This window comes from Jaculus jaculus, chromosome 13, assembly GCF_020740685.1.
Source record: "Jaculus jaculus isolate mJacJac1 chromosome 13, mJacJac1.mat.Y.cur, whole genome shotgun sequence".
Taxonomy (NCBI): domain Eukaryota; kingdom Metazoa; phylum Chordata; class Mammalia; order Rodentia; family Dipodidae; genus Jaculus; species Jaculus jaculus.
This window is the reverse complement of record NC_059114.1, coordinates 67252065-67268523: the sequence shown is the minus strand read 5'-3', so window position 1 is coordinate 67268523 and position 16459 is coordinate 67252065. Positions and strand designations below refer to the sequence as shown.

Below are 16459 nucleotides of genomic sequence, written 5' to 3'. Positions count from 1 at the left end.
ATTAGGAGGAATTTTCTATACAGCAGCACATTTCTAGTAAGCCCTAACAAGGAGGTACAGACATCACACCAAAAGTCAAAGGAAAAATATTTTAAAGAATTAAAAGTATATGTAAAAAAAAAAAGTCAACCAACAAGAAATGGGACTAATAAAGCAATCACAAGGAAGGATAAAATGGTATCATCTTCTACTCACCGCACATGGTAACTTGATATGACGACACAGAAATTATCAAAACCAAAAGATGGGAAGATCTTTGTAATTTATTCCAATATATTGAAATATATTCCCAAACTTAAAGATCCAGAAGTCACAACTAAAGAACAAGTTAAATAATCCTTTCTTGCATGCAAGTGTGTGTGTGTGTGTGTGTGTGTGTGTGTGTGTGTGTAGTATATAGGCTGTATGCACGTGTGTGTGCAGATGCATGCACACTGTATTCATGAGTGCAGAGGCCACAGAAAAGCTTCTGCTACCCTCCTCTCTTGCTTATCTTGGTGCTTCCTTGAGGCGGGGCCTCTCCCTCACTATGGAGCTGCCATTTTTTTTCACTCAGCAAGCCCCCCAAATTCTCCAGTCACCAATTCCTGCAGGCTAGGGTTACAACAAGTTTGTGGCCACACCAGCTTTTAAAGTGGGCTCTGAGCCGGGCGTGGTGGTGCACACCTTTAATCCCAGCACTCGGGAGGCAGAGGTAGGAGGATCGCTGTGAGTTCAAGGCCACCCTGAGACTATAGAGTTAATTCCAGGTCAGCCTGGACCAGAGTGAGACCCTACCTCGAAAAAAAAAAAAAAAATTTAAGTGGGCTCTGGAAAATAGAACTAAGTCAATCTTTGGCTCTCCCATTCCTTCATGCTTAAGCAGAAAGCACTGTTAAATGCTGAGCTATCTCCCCAGCCTGTAAATAATCCTTTCTTCCACTGTATTGTACTCTACTTTATGAAGAAAGTATTAACTATATGACTTACCTTCTCCACCATCAGTTATTAATCAGCTTCAAAAAAATCTTCAAATTAGAATTACATAAAGGTTTTCTCAAGCAGAAATACAACATATTTATATTTTGTTTTTCTTTATTTATTTAAGAGGGAGAAAGAGGCACAGGCAGAGAGAGAGAGAGAGAGAGAGAGAGATAATGGGCATGCCAGAGCCTCCAGCCACTGCTAACAAACTCCAGATGCATGAGCCTCCTTGTGCATCTGGCTTAAGTGGGCACTGGGTTGTTGAGCCTGGGTCCTTTGACCTTGTAAGCAAGTGCCTTAACCACTAAGCCATCTCTCCAGACCCAAGAAATACAACTTTTTAAATTTAATTTGCACTTGTAAATTAAGAGAGTAAAATTACCTTTAAAACAACTATTGAAAAGAAAATAACAATCAAAACTAAAATTCTGGCCAGGCGTGGTCGCACACACCTTTAATCCCAGCACTCAGGAGGCAGAGGTAGGAGGATTGCCATAAGTTCAAGGCCACCCTGAGACTCCATAGTGAATTCCAGGTCAGCCTGGAATAGAGTGAGACCCTACCGCATTAAAAAAAAAAAACAACCTAAAATTCTGGACCATTTGAAATATACCAAAAGTACGAAGTATGGCCATAATGTATAGTCAAAGAAATTTATTTTAAATAGTTTCAAAACTTAAAATAAATGGGCCAAGCACTTAACTCTTAAATTAAAATTAGGAAGATTAAAACAGAACAAGCTCTGGGAACAGAGCCAAAACTATGATCAAGGTGAATATTCAGTAGTGGACAAGAGGTAAATCAAAGTTCATTAAATGTAAAACTAATAATACCTAATTGAGCAGGGCTGTGTCTCAATGGCAGGACATCATCTAGGCCCTATTTCCAAGGCCATATGTTCAATCTCTAGCACCAAAATAATATATGAGCTCTTTTTTGTACTCATGCTGTAAAACTGTACCTAGTAAAACTTTAGCTCTAATCTTTGTGTTGTTGGAGTATGAATCCATTGCTGTTTATATATGACTATGGGCTATTACAGATGAAGAAGAGTCTTGAAAATGACTGAATTAATATATCAACTCATTGCCAAGTTATAATAATGGGCAGGTACTTCTTGTGGCATAATGCTAACATGAAACTCTTTGAGTTCCCACAGCCATCGCATACCAGCCTGTTTAGGCTTAACTATAAACCAAAGCTAGGCAACTGAGGCCAGCTTAGAGCATTGTGGCCTGCACTATGATTTGTGGCAGGTTCATGCCATCTAGCAGGTTAGAAATGGGGCAACTGGGCCAGGGACATATATAAACAGAACTGTTCTAAGACATGAGGAAGTCCTGTGAGCAACAATAACTGAGACCCAGTAACCAATAAACCAAGATTCAGAGATCAAGAATGCAATTGCTCCTATTTAAACATGGACTTTAGTCAGAGCAGAGTCTAGGGAAAGGGTAACACCTTCACTAAAGTCTGAAAACACAGGCTTCAGGCACAAGTGACAGATAAAGTTACAATGCAGCCTTCATGCTTGGAAAAATAAAATACTTGATTTGACCTAAATGAATTTAACCTCAAAAACATGGCCAATCAAATGTACATTGAGAGTTAGCTCTGAATTCTGATCTATGTTGGGAGCTACAAAGAACTCCAAAATAAGTAGAAAATAAGGTTTCTCACTTCAAGATAGTCACAATCTAGTTGACAAGACATATTCTTCCATGGTACCTAAAATTATCCTTTTAAAACAAAAATAGGGCTGGAGGGACAACTTAGCAGTTAAGGCACTTGTCCACAAAGCCAAAGGACCCAGGTTCAATTCACCAGGACCCATGTAAGCCAGATGCACAAGGTGGCACATGCATCTGGAGTTCCCTTATAGTGGCTGAAGGTCCTGGTGTCCCCATTCTCTCTCTCTCTCTGTCCCTCTTTCTTTCTCTGACTCTCTGAAATAAATAAAATAGATAAATAAATAAAAATATACAATTGTAAATAATTATTATACTAATCTTTTTTTAATAGCAATTGATCCATGATGCTATTGACTCCATGAACTCATGGACAATCACTGCCTTGTCTAATACTTTATTTCCAGTGACAAGAGCATAGTAAATGCATAGCTCTTGAATAGATGAATAAATTAATGGAGAGTTACTATTTTATGAATATTTTTAAAGCTGTGTATTACCTGAATTGTGCTCCATGGGAAGAAGTACAATGAATGACATGATGTTGAAGGGCTTGAGCAGGAGAAAAGGCTAATTGCTATCCTTAGTATAATCTAAAAAAGTAGAGTAAAAACCAAATATACCTAAATATACAAGCTTAAATTATCTACTATATGTTTTTAATTAAACTTCAACTCCAGACCCCACCAAACTAGTGTTATCCTCAAGTCTGCTGTGTTTCCCACACCAATGCTAAAAATGAAAATACAGCCCCAGCTCTTCATTTCCCGTGAGTTGGAGACCAGGCTGTGAACAATAATATGTCCGTAGTGAGTTTGGAGATCACATGAGTACAATCCAGAAAGTAACCTACCCTGTTTAAAAAAAATCTGCCTCTTGTTTTGAACTTCAATTTCTAATAGCATTTGCTATTATTCTTTGTCATTTTTCACTATTAGGTTATCCTGACATCAATTATATTCATTAAAAAAATGGCAGATAACTAGGACATTTCAAATAAGGCTTCAAATAACCCTAGGTTACATAAGAGACATTCAAATATTCCCAGAGTAAACAAACATGGTTCGTTTTAAAACAATGAAATGTCTACATGCTCAGTTTGGTTCTAACAATTGCAGCCTGTCCCTGGTCCTTTCACAATGATGCGCCAGTGGATCCACATATAGTTTTTGGTTGAGTGTTGTCACCTATCACCAGCTTCTCTGTTTGCTTCCTAAATCTGATCACAAGCTGGGTAAGTTTAGATTAATGACAATATGTTAGTAATGAACTCATTTGTGATCAGGGTATATTATGCATATGAATGGAGTGTTGTTAAAACAAAACAAAATATTCAGTTCAAATGCAGTACCTTTACAACAAAGGGTATGTGGTCAGTATGAGTAAGCATAAAAATATTATATTAAATTACAACATGTGGGAAACAATAGAATGGAAACTACTGGAAACAGGAGTTGCATAAAAATTATAACTATTAAATTGACTGTGTTAATTTGTTTATTAATGAATCACTGTGGCTATTGAGTTATCATGGCTTTAAGATTTTATTGAAAAATATTTAAAATATTTGATTGTGTTTATACTAATGCAAATTTAACATACAGTGAAAATGGAGTTCTTAAAGTCAGAAAAAACATACATATTTTCCAGCATTATTTTAAGGGGTATGAAAAAGAAGTCCAGGGCTGGAAAGATGGTTTGGCAATTAAGATGCTTGTCTGAAAAGCCTCAGGACTCATGTTCTACTCTCCAGGCCCCACATAAGCCAGAGGCACAATGATTCAAGTGCACAATGTCATACATGCACACAGGGGGACACGCAGCGTTCCGCTGCAGTGGCTGATGGTCTTGGTGTGTGCTTACTCGCTCACTCTCTCTCTTTCTCACATTAAAAAAAAAAAGTTTACTGTGAAAAATTGTAAAAGACTAATATTGGCATATTCATCCATTCACAATGGTGCTGGCTTAGCTGACATTTTTTGCTTGGGAGCTCCAGTACATACCTAAATTATCCACTGGGACATGTGTACCTGCCATTAGATTCCCCATAGATCTTATTGAGAAATCCATGCACTCTAATTCTCTGGGAAAGTCATTCCCTTAAGTAGAAAAAAAATTGGACCTTTATGTCCTTTCTTGCAGATTTCCAAATATAATGTCACCTGGAAACATTATAATGATCAAAATTAAAACACACAGACTTCCCAAAGACAGATTATTCTAATTCCTTAGTGCCCTAATTCCATAATGATACAATCCATTTACATTACTAAAGAGATTGTTGAATATTCCACTTGTCGACCTATAAATTCATAAAGTGGCTTTCACTTCTTTTTTAAAATTCCTGAATTGCTGAAAATAGTATGTTAGTGTTGGAAGAGTATTCAATAATGTTCAATAGTCATTTAAGGTCCCTCCCAACTTCACCTGTTTCTCCTTCAAATCCCTGCTTTGACCATTTTTTACCATTTTAACCATTTCTGTGTAATCACTGACCCATTTCAAGCAGGTGAAACCTGGTAATGTTCCACATCAGTTCTGGGCCATTTGTAGCTTATCTTCTACTATGAAGATTCTCTCAAGAATTTCTTTGAAGGGATAGGCCTTTGAAAAATGGAGAGTAAAAGCTGATGGGTGTTTCTTCCTTCCTTCTCTGAGACAAATGGCTCTGAGATGGACTCTGCAGGGTTCCTTAGATGGTCCTGCGAAGTACTTGCCCACTTGATTTGATCTTTTTTAAATTGATTTTTCTTTCTTATTTTGTTGTCCCTCAATTCTGATCTCTGGCACTGTGAAGATAAAATTTCCAATCAAGTTTGAGTCCTTAGCTGGGCGTGGTGGTGCACACCTTTAATCACAACATTTGGTAGGCGGAGGTAGGAGGATCACCACGATTTCAAGGCCACCCTGAGACTACATAGTGAATTCCAAGTCACCCTGTGATAGAGCAAGATCCTACCTTTAAAACCAAAAAAAGTTTGAGTCTTTGGGCTGGAGAGGTGGCTTAGCAGTTAAACACTTGCCTATGAAGCCTAAGGACCCTGGTTCGAGGCTCGATTCCCCAGGACCCACGTTAGCCAAATGCACAAGGGGGCACATGCACCTGGAGTTCGTTTGCAGTGTCTGGAGGCCCTGGCGTGCCCATTCTCTCTCTGTGTCTCTGCCTCTTTCTCTCTGTCTGTCGCTCTCAAATAAATAAATAAAAATAAACAAAAATTTTTTTAAAAAAAGTTTGAGTCTTTGACAGATTGTTTGCTCTCTTTCTCAAATGCTTTATCTAAATGTTGGTGTGTGCTGTGATGTGTTTTTGCACACAGCCATGAGCACTCCAGGGCCTGCTGCTGCTACAACCAAGTATCAGGCACATGGACCACTTTATGTGTCTGCCTTTACATGGGTGTCTAGGTAATTGAACACGGGGTGGCAAATTTTGCAAACAATCATCTTTAACCTCAGAGAAAGTTCCCTGGAATATTCTGCTTTCTTGGGTTGTAAGTCTTTAACTGTGGATAGGGGAAAAAATGGTCTCAGAGTGTGGGTCCCTGGATCCTCAGGGCTGTGGTTCCCTGAAGGCATCCAGACAACCGTGGAGAGCAGGGTCTTGAGCAGCCCTGAGCACATTGGGAAATATACCTGGGATATGACTTCAGCGAGTAGCTCAGTTTATTCAATAGGGAAATGGGTTTATAAGCAGTTAAGAGACAGCAGGAAGAGGCTCCTAAGGGGATTTGTGGGATCAAAGGAACTTTCATTCCAGCACATAGGGAGAGGGTCAGGTGGTCTATGTCGTGGCAGGAAGAGTGTCTCAGGGGGATGGGCTGTGTGAAGGCTGCTGGCTGATACCATATAAGGAGTTTCCTAGGCAAATGGCCAAAGGTCACAGGGCTATAAGCGAACCCTAAGTCTCAGGATGTCCAGGTGTCTACAGGGAGTGGCCTCCTGCAGCCTGGGGGCCCTTACCTGTGCCTGGCAGCTCAGGCCTGTTTTAACCCTCAGTGGCCCAGGGCCCTTACTTACCTGAATTCAAGTCTGAGTACTCACATAATAATGTCATCTTGGGTATGTTTGGTGATATGAGCCTGTATCCCAGTACTGCGGAGGCAAAGACAGGATTCCTGGAGCCCACTGTCCAGTCAGTGAGACCAATGAAAGACCCTGTCTCAAAAAGAGATGTGTATAGTTCTTGTGGATAACACCCAAGGTTGTCCTTGTGGCCTTCACAAGTGCACGCCCTCCACCCAGACATGCACATTCACACTCACACACATATGCAACCATACACACCTATGCCTTCACATATACAAACACACACATAAACACACACACACACATAAAGAAATAGTCTTAGGGATGGAAGAATGGCTTAGCAGTTAAGGCATTTGCCTGCAAAGCCAAAGGACTGAGGTTCAATTCCCCAGGACCCACATTAGCCAGATACACAAGGGGGCACATGCGTCTGGAGTTCATCTTCAGTGGTTAGAGGCCCTGACATGCCCATTCTTCTCTCTCCCCCTCCTCTCAAATCAATAAATAAATATTTAAAAGCATGGCCCCCACAAAAGAAATAGTCTTAGGTATAGGGATATTGAAAGACTGAATTATTTATGGATCTTGTGGCAGTAAGGACATATTACTTATACTAAATGATGTAGTTATTACCCAAGGCAAACAGTACCATTATAATTACTTGGATTTTTTTTTTAATTTAAGGTTTTTTTTTTTATTTTCTTGAAATATAAATTGAATGTGAGGTATTGCATTTACTATGGCTTCATCACTTAAATGCTTGAGAAACAATGACATTTGGAAGGATTATAAAATACTCTGGATTTTGTTATCTCTTTTTCCACAGTGGTAGTCAACTTGACAACACTTCCTATCTTTTATTTTCCTTGGAAAAACAAATGATAAATGTGCCTTTAACTCCCCTTAAAAAATCACATCATTACCATAAGAGAAAGCTATCTGAATGGCAGGTCTGAACGTATAAGTCACCTGCTGAAAATTCTTCAGTGGTTCCCCATCTAAATACATCACTATACTTCCTTATGCAGGCACTCAGGATCTCTGGGCTGCAAACCATGCTGACATTTCTAATCTTGTTTTCAGCTGTTCCTCAGCAGTCCTTACCCCAATGTTTTACCACCTGTCACCTCCAACACCAGCCTTGCAGTCTGCCAGGTTCAAGTGCCCTCATCCCTGACTATCTACCCCTCAGATTGCAGTTCTTCCCCTACAAGAAGCCTTGTCCTCTTCCCCCTTCCAGTGTGTCTTCTGTGTACTGATCATTTAATATATTCAAAGCTCCTGTTTGCTCCTCAAGGTAAGCATAGTCTATACCTTTCTATACTCCAGGTGAATATCTGAGGCAGACAACCCAATCATTAAGTTTATAAGAAAACATATTAAGGGATATAAATACCAAACTAAAAATTTGGGGCAGAATATTTTTTTACAAAACTAAAAACTATGTAATCAAATTACTTTCAACTCCTAATTTAGAATAAAACAATCACCCCTGTAATCATGCATTTGATTTCCTACCCTGTGACACTCAAACATCTGTTATTGGGGATCAAGTTGACTGAAGGAGGCATCATTCCATCCTGAGGTGCAATGAGGTGCTCTGGTTCTACCCAAAGTGCACTACGAAAGGATGAGTCATTGTCTCTGGTGACTCATGGTGCTATGGAAGGCAAACCACTGGCTTCTAGGTTTCTATTGTCCTGATATCTGATCTCATTTACTTCCTAGTTTTTTATGGCACTGTATAACACCAGTTCCATGGCTCATCTTATGCTCTTCATCCCTGTCCCCGCAGTGAAGCCTATGATGACCTCTGAGGACTCCTTCCAATTGGGTCTGGGTAACACCCTGGCCTTTGAGTCAATATAAATCACCTGACACATATCTAAGGCTTGATTCGGGCTAAAGGTCTGTGTATCAACACTTCCAGCATCTTAACCCAACAGTAGAGTTTGGACTTCCCTTCAGATTAATCTTGTATGCATTTGTCTAGACATAATCTTGAAGTACCTCTGGCCAGTTTCACTATCCTCCAATTTCTCAAAGTTACTGTGTCCAAAGTACCTGAAAGAAATAACAAACGTGGAAATATTAATTTAGCTCTTCAGAGATTTTTCCGTCCATCAAGGTAGGAAAGGCATGGGGATGCCACTCAGATTAAGGCAGTAAGAGCATGTATTTGTTCATGCCGTGGCAGTCAAGGGATTAGAGAAACAACAGCGGGAACCAGGAGCAAATACCACCACCGAAGAACTGCCGCTGGAGCTCTACTTCCATGAGTCAGGCTCCACCTCCTAAAATAACTTCACAGGCTGGGCATCCAGTGTGCAAATCATGAGGTTTGGGGGACACTTCTGATTCATGCCATAACATTAGGTTAGAACTTCTCCAAATTTATTAAACTTTTAATAATATATTGGACTTTTTAAAAATTTTTTTGTTTATATTTGAGAGGAACAGACAGAGAGAGAGAAAGAGGCAGATCGAGAGAAAGAGAGGGAGAATGGGCGCGCCAGGGCTTCCAGCCACTGCAAACGAACTCCAAATGCGTGCACTCCCTTGTGCATCTGGCTAATGTGGGTCCTGGGGAATTGAGCCTCGAACCGGGGTTCTCAGGCTTCATAGGCAAGCGCTTAACCACTAAACCATCTCTCCAGCCCATATATTGGACTTTTTAAAGTTAAGTTATATGCTCCAGCAAAGTCCACATTGCTAGGATAAACACCCAATAAGATGCAGTTTAGGGAAGGAACAGGTTTATTTCAGGCTTACATACTCAGGAGAAGCACCATAAATGGTTAACGAAGCTCCTTACTTCTACACATCCAAACAGAGAGAAACAACTGTGGCAATCAGAACATCAACACCAACAGACAGCATGAGCCCTACCAGAGCTAAAGTTGTTATCTATACATTTAGGCTAGAATTTAGCTCCACCTTGAGTAGCATACCCCCTCCATCAGGCCATTGGAGACTTAAGCAGGAAGCATAGCCTTAATTAAAAATACCTGAAGCTATGGGAAACATATATACACCACCTCATTCTGCCTTTGGCCCCCAAACACTCATAGCTATTTCACACTGTAAACTATATTCAGACCAACCACAAAGGTCCACATAGTCTTTATCAACCGTAAAATCATTCCAAAGTCTCATCAGCAATTCAAGACTGTTTCTTTAACTGTGAGTCCTGCAAAATCAAAACAAGTTACATACTACCCACACATAATGACATACAGTAAATATATCCATTACAATATGGCACAACAAAGGGAGAATGGACCAATACAAATCAATAAGAATTAGGTAAACATAAAACACTGTTCAAGCTTGATATCCATAACCAATGATGACAGTTTCTGGATTTCCAATTCTGTTCCTCCAGCTGGATGAGTAGCTGGGTAAATCTTTTATCCTGAGCTATCAGAGCTCTGTGGTAGTCTTTGGACAGTCCTGGCATATCTAAAATACCTTCAAGTCTCCACTGCAAACCATGGTCCATCTTACAATGGCCTCACTGGTTCTCTACCTATACAGGGACATCACCCTGATTCATATGTCACATGTCAGCAGTGGCTTTTGGAACCATGTATGCCTCATTACCTGCTTTCATGCTTCCAAAACCAATACCAGGTGTACAATGACACAGCCACTGTGTTGATCCAAGAGGGAAATAAAGCATGACCTTGACAAGAAAGTTACCTTTTCAGAATTCTTCCTTTCAGTTATCTCCAGGAGTATGTACTCCTATGCCTTCAGCCTTTTCTGGGAGGACATCACCCTCAGACATCTCTCTTCTATTGTTTAAATGTAAAGCAGCTGGACCATCATTAATGGTGATAAGCTGTTTAACAATAGCAGCTTTGGCAAACTAAAACAAGTCTCTGAGCCTGTAACTTTAAACTTACTTGAGTTTTTCCAACTTCAAATCATGCATCTTCCATTAAGTTCACCAGTCTATTACTTTAAAATTCAACCTTAACTGGTATGGTAGTTTACACCTTTTATACCAGCCGTTGGGAGGCAAAAGGATTGCTGTGAGTTCTAGGCTATCCTGGAACTACAGAGCTAGTTCCAGTTAAGCCTGGGCTAGAAGTGAGACCCTGCCTTGAAAACCCTTATAATTTTTTTTTTAATAAATAAAGTCAACCTTGAGAAAACTCTTTGGGAATTGGAAGAAGGATGCAGTCAGCCTTTATTCCAGTAGCCAGTAGCCCAGTTCCAACAAAATTCTCTGTTGCTCCTTCCCTTTTGAAAGTTCATAAGCCAACACAATTTTCTCTGTACCTAGAATTTTCAAACACTCACCAGAATCGCCCATAAAATTTAGCTTACTACTCTGTAAGGCTTCTCCAGTACCAAGTACCAAGTTCTGCCCCACTCCTTCAGCACAAGTTATAAAAGACTAAAATCACATGGTCGGATTCATGTGCAGCAACACCCTGCTCTCAGTGCCAAAATTCTGCTGCAGTCAGCTCCACATTGCTGGGATGAACATCCAACCCAACACAGTTTAGGGGGTGAATGGATTTATTTCAGGCTTTCAGATCCAGAGGAAGTTCCATCAATAGTGGAAGAAGCTGCTTAATTCTATACAACCAAACAAAGAGAAACAACTGCAGCAAGCAAAATACTAATACCAGCAGACATCATAATGCCCACCAGAGCTCACAGCTCTGTACCTTTGGACTGGAATTTAGATCCACTCCCAGGGACATGCTCCCTCCAGCAGGCTGCTAGAGACAAAGGCAGGAAGCTTAACCTTAATTAAAAATACCTCAGGCTATGGGTGACATACGTTCACATTTAAACCATCACGTTATATTTGTGATACAAAACAAAATCAAGCTTAGCAGTATTCAGAGGTGATAGCTCTCTCTGGACTCAAAACTTTGTAAAAGTCATTTAGAGTCTTATAAAATGTCTCTTTAGAGAAACCTTGAAGGAACAAGTTCTCTAGCAATAAGGGCCTGGCAGTTTAGTTGAGGAAGTTCAGCAAGCAAGCACCTACGAAGTCATCAAAAGTACCTTTCCATGCCATAAGGCTCTGATTGGACTAGACTCTATCAAACTACCTGGCTTAAATTAGCAAGATTACCTTAGTTCAGCCATGTGACCTAAAATGAATAATATTTGTGCTTCCCTTAAAATCTCTAACATAATACTGATAAGGAAAGGAAGTTGAAATTTGGCTTTAAAATGAAAATGGTATTATTTCTGTATTAGTATGTCAATAATGTTTACTTTATGTTTGGATTCACCTTGATGCATTACAAGTCAAGTAAACTTTCTGTCAGGTAATAAATGACTTTACAGTTTACGAATACCTCCTGGTTGTATACAAGACAATATGTGAGCATCTTTCATTGTATGCAACTGCATTCTGCTTCTATGGAGGTCACAGAATTTCACTCTTTGCTTCAAATAGTATTCTAAAATCTATGAACACATAACACCGGAGGCATTTTTGAATATTCAAGTTATTCTCTCATTATCAGTAGTTTCTAAACAACAGGGAAATGGCCAACTAAACCACCTTTTGATCATTGGTTTTATATATATATATACACACACATATACATACATATACATATATATTAGTCCAACAAGTATTTATTGAATGCCTGTTATATGCTAAATATTCCAGGGACTTGGGACACATCAGAGTTTACAACAAGGAACCCTGCCCTCGTGGAGCTTACAGTCTACCATTTATTGCCACTTCACCTGCTCACTGCTTGCGACCTTGGGCAAGTCACAATCTGTCTGCACCTGTCGGATGCCCAAAGGGCGAACAAACAGGCCAGGCTCAGCATGGACACGGAGCCTGGTATACTGAGATGCTGAACAGGGCACTTGCCCAGCCACCACCCCAACAGCAGAGAGGGCTGCAAGTTGATTTTTACTAATTAAAGTACAAGGGGGATAGGGGAGAGGGGAGAGCCGCACTGGCTGGTGGGCTACTCAACTGCTGCTGCTGCTGCTGCTGTTTGGTGGCGCCTTGTTGGTAAGGTCCTCGGCCTTCTCTGCCCAGTGCTGTCTCCTTCGCTTTCTCCTTGGCCTCTTTGGCTGTCTCAACAAGTGTTTTAAAAGGGGCTCACCTTGCAGCTTGGCCAAGATGTATTCAAAACCCTTCATTGTCTTGGTCACATGGCTTCTGAATCGGGCAAGACCAATTTCCTGGCCAGCTCTGGAGACCCCAAATAAGCTAAAGGAGACCCAGGCTTCCCAGCGGACCTCGGTCCAGCTGTTGTCAGAATTCACACAGTAAACACACCGTTCCTCCACCACCATCAGCCGGGCATGGCTGATGTTCCAGGTGAACGTGGTCATGGTCTGATTCTGCGGGTCCACAATCGAGTCCTCCAGGATGTACCCCGAGTGAGCAACATTGGCAGGAAACAGTCGCTCCGCCCAGTGGGGCATCCTGTTGGTCTTGGTCAGGAGTCTCCGGGACAGAAGCTTGTGGTCAGGGGGTCACCTCCCGGTGCACGATGTCTGTTTGCTGTAGGGATTCGGGTACCGCTGCCAGAAGGCAGCGAACACTTGGTCCCAGGAACTTCGGAGCACGCTCTGGCCCAGGAAATATTCACCTTCTGTGGGCCTGGGCGGACGGGCTGAGCCCCCGCGCAGCATAAGGGGTGCGGAGCCCGGGGAAGGGGCACGTGGCCAGGCGCAAGCCCTCCAGGCTTGCAGCTCAGAAGGGATGGCCCATTGGCTATATTTTTTTAAAGAAACAGATTTCCATTTATTTCCTTGATATTATTTAGTTGGAATACATTCTATAAAGAAGGAAGATTATCTGGTCTTTAGCTTTTCATGGGGGAGGATTGATAAGGATGAGATATCAATTTTTAACTGATACTCTTTGGTTTGGGGATATATATTGCTGTTGAATTATTTTGTGTCTTAGAATGGAACAGCTCACAAATGGATTCGTGATAGTCTTTTATGGATTGAAATGTCTCTGGTCAATACATTATTTATAACAACAAAATAAATTGTCAGCATACGAATAAATCATTGATTATATAACCTTTTATGCTCAACAAGTTGGACTCTATATATTGTATTTCAGCTTTTCTATAATGAGACAGCGTAATATTCACATTACTAATAGCCTAGAAATACTATGGATCAAAACTCCAGTAAAAATTCATTGTTTTAGCCAAAATAAATGGAAATAAAATAAAATTTTGAATAGAATTTTTTAATGCCAATGGTCTCACAGTGGTTTGTTTTTTTTTTTTTTCATAAAGTTGGGAAAAATCTCATTGGAAAAGTTTTTATTTCATGAGCTACCACTTATAACTATATTAGAGATCAGTTTTGGTTTTAATTATTAGTTCCTTTTTCTTCTCAAAAAGTTTTTACTGAGAACTTCTATAATTATATGACCATGAAGCCCTTGCAACACTCCTCTGTTTCCAAACCTCCCAAATTCCCCCTGCGCTGAATCCCTTACTCTTTTCAACTAGTCTCTCTTCTATTTTAATATCAGCTTTTTTCCCTCCTATTATGCAGGTCTAATGTAGGTAGTGTCAGCCACTGTGAGGTCACGAATATCAAAGGCACTTTGTGTCTGCATGACACTTTATCACAGCAAGTGGGAAAGCTCTTGTGAACTCAGGCTCTCCTGCTTAGATTGTGTGCATGGACACTTCACACAAAGGGGTTGCAGCCAAGAGTCACTGTCCTCATCCACATTATCATCACCACCAACTTTGTGCACCCAACCACAAGGGGAACGCACCATGATGGAATCCTGGAAATCCCTAGGGGTTAATTCTAAAGAATGAGAATGTGTCAAATATGTCTTCAAAAAGAGAATAAGCAACCTGAGAGCAGATCAAAGCAGGGGCTAGTGTGAGAGGTGTTCAATCTAAACACATGAAGATCTGGACTGGAGAGATACCTTAATGGTGGAGGTGCTTGCCTGTGAAGCCTAAGGACCTAGGTTCAGTGTTCAGTTTCCCAGTATCCATGTAGACTAGATGCACAAGGGGGTGCATACATCTGGAGTTTGTTTACAGTGACCAGATGCCCTAATGTGTCCATTCTCTCCCTCTCCCTCCCTCCTTCTATCTCTCTCTCTCCCCCCCTCCCTCCCTCTCCCTCCCTCCTTCTCTCTATCCCCCTTCCCTCCTTCCCTTTCTCTCTCCTTCTCTCTCTCTCTCTCCCTCTCTCTCACTCTTCATCTTATTTCTCTCTAAAAATGGATAAATAAAATTTTTAAATAATTTTTAAACACCTGAAGAGTTAAATGAGGGAAATACAGCTGATGCTGGATACTGTTTCTTAGCTTCTGAAGCACTGATATCACCATTGATAACAGCCTGTGAGAGCTAGTGTGGGTTGACACTCCCAGATTAGGAATACAAAAGAGAATAACACTGGATAACACTAGCATTAAAAATAATCTTGATTAAAGAAAGTGAAAAATTATTTTTTAAGTGGGTGAGGGATTTTGGATCTGGAGTTAAGCTCCTATTGGGTTCTAAAAATTGATAGTTGCATTTTGTAGGTTAGAGTATTTACTCTTTTGTTCAAACCTTTGTGATGTGAGTGCTTTTCAGCCTTTTTTATAATTAGGGATAAAATAAAGATGCACTGAATACCAAGTGTAATTGACATAAAAATAGTGTTGCGAATGCCAGTGGTTCCCAAATCTTACATCACTATCACATAAGGATCTTGTCAGGCACCACCTGACAATGTGAACCTCTAAGCAAGCCAAACATCAGTACCTTTAGAAGCTTTCCATGCAATTACTAATGCAGTCATGGTTGGAAGCACTGGCAACAGAAGGCTATCAAAATTCTATGAAAACAGGGGACAGGGACTGGAGAGATGGCTTAGAGGGTAAGCACTTGCCTGTGAAGCCTAAGGACCCCTATTTGAGGCTCAATTCCCCAGGACCCACGTTAGCCAGATGCACAAGGGGTACACACATCTGGAGTTTGTTTGCACTGGCTGGAGGACCTGATGTACCCATTCTCTCTCTCTCTCTCTCTCTCTCTCTTTCTATCTGCCTCTTTCTCTCGCTGTCTGTCACTCTCAAATAAATAAAAATACCACAATTTTTTTTTTTAAATAACAGGGGACAATGACAAGGCACCTGTTTAGGACACAAAGTAACCAACAGTTGTTAAGACTCTACTGAATGAGTTCCTGTAGCAGCCAAAACAATTTTTTTGTTTGTTTGTTGTGAGCAGTAGGGTCTCACTCTAGCTCAGGCTAACCTAGACTCACTGTGTTGTCTCAGGGTAGCCTCTAACTCATGGCAATCCTCTTACTTCTGCCTCCCAAGTGCTGGGATTGAAGGTGTGCGCCACCACGCCCGGCACAAATACATATGTTTTTTTTTTTTTTATGGAACATATCAGCAGATGATTTGTCTCAGCATGTTTACAGCTATTTCATAGTCAAAGTAGTTAGAAAACAGTTAGTGGCTATAAACTTCTGGAGACAGAACTACAGTGATATTTCCTCTGGGAAAAATCTAGGTTATTGAAGCATAAGCATACATTTACAAGGCCATTGCCAAATACAGGTTTCATACTTTTGCAAAAAGACAGTTTTTTAGATTTCCAAATAACTCAGTTTCTAAAATTTTGAAAAAAGTAGGAAGCAAGGTCAAACAACGAATGTCAGAGCCACACATTGGGTCATTATGCACACAGACATTGCCTCTTTCCCATAACTGGCTGCCACCGCCACAATCCATGACCCACATTCCCCAAAAAGGAGGGTCCCTGCGGAGGGGGCAGGACAGGGAGGAG

The 16459-nt window shown here is 40.7% G+C and overlaps 1 pseudogene; it reads right to left on the bottom strand.

The window, feature by feature from the left end:
* Window positions 1–10398: 10398 nt before the first annotated feature.
* On the bottom strand, window positions 10399–13313 carry LOC101616989 (annotated as a pseudogene).
* Window positions 13314–16459: the final 3146 nt, after the last annotated feature.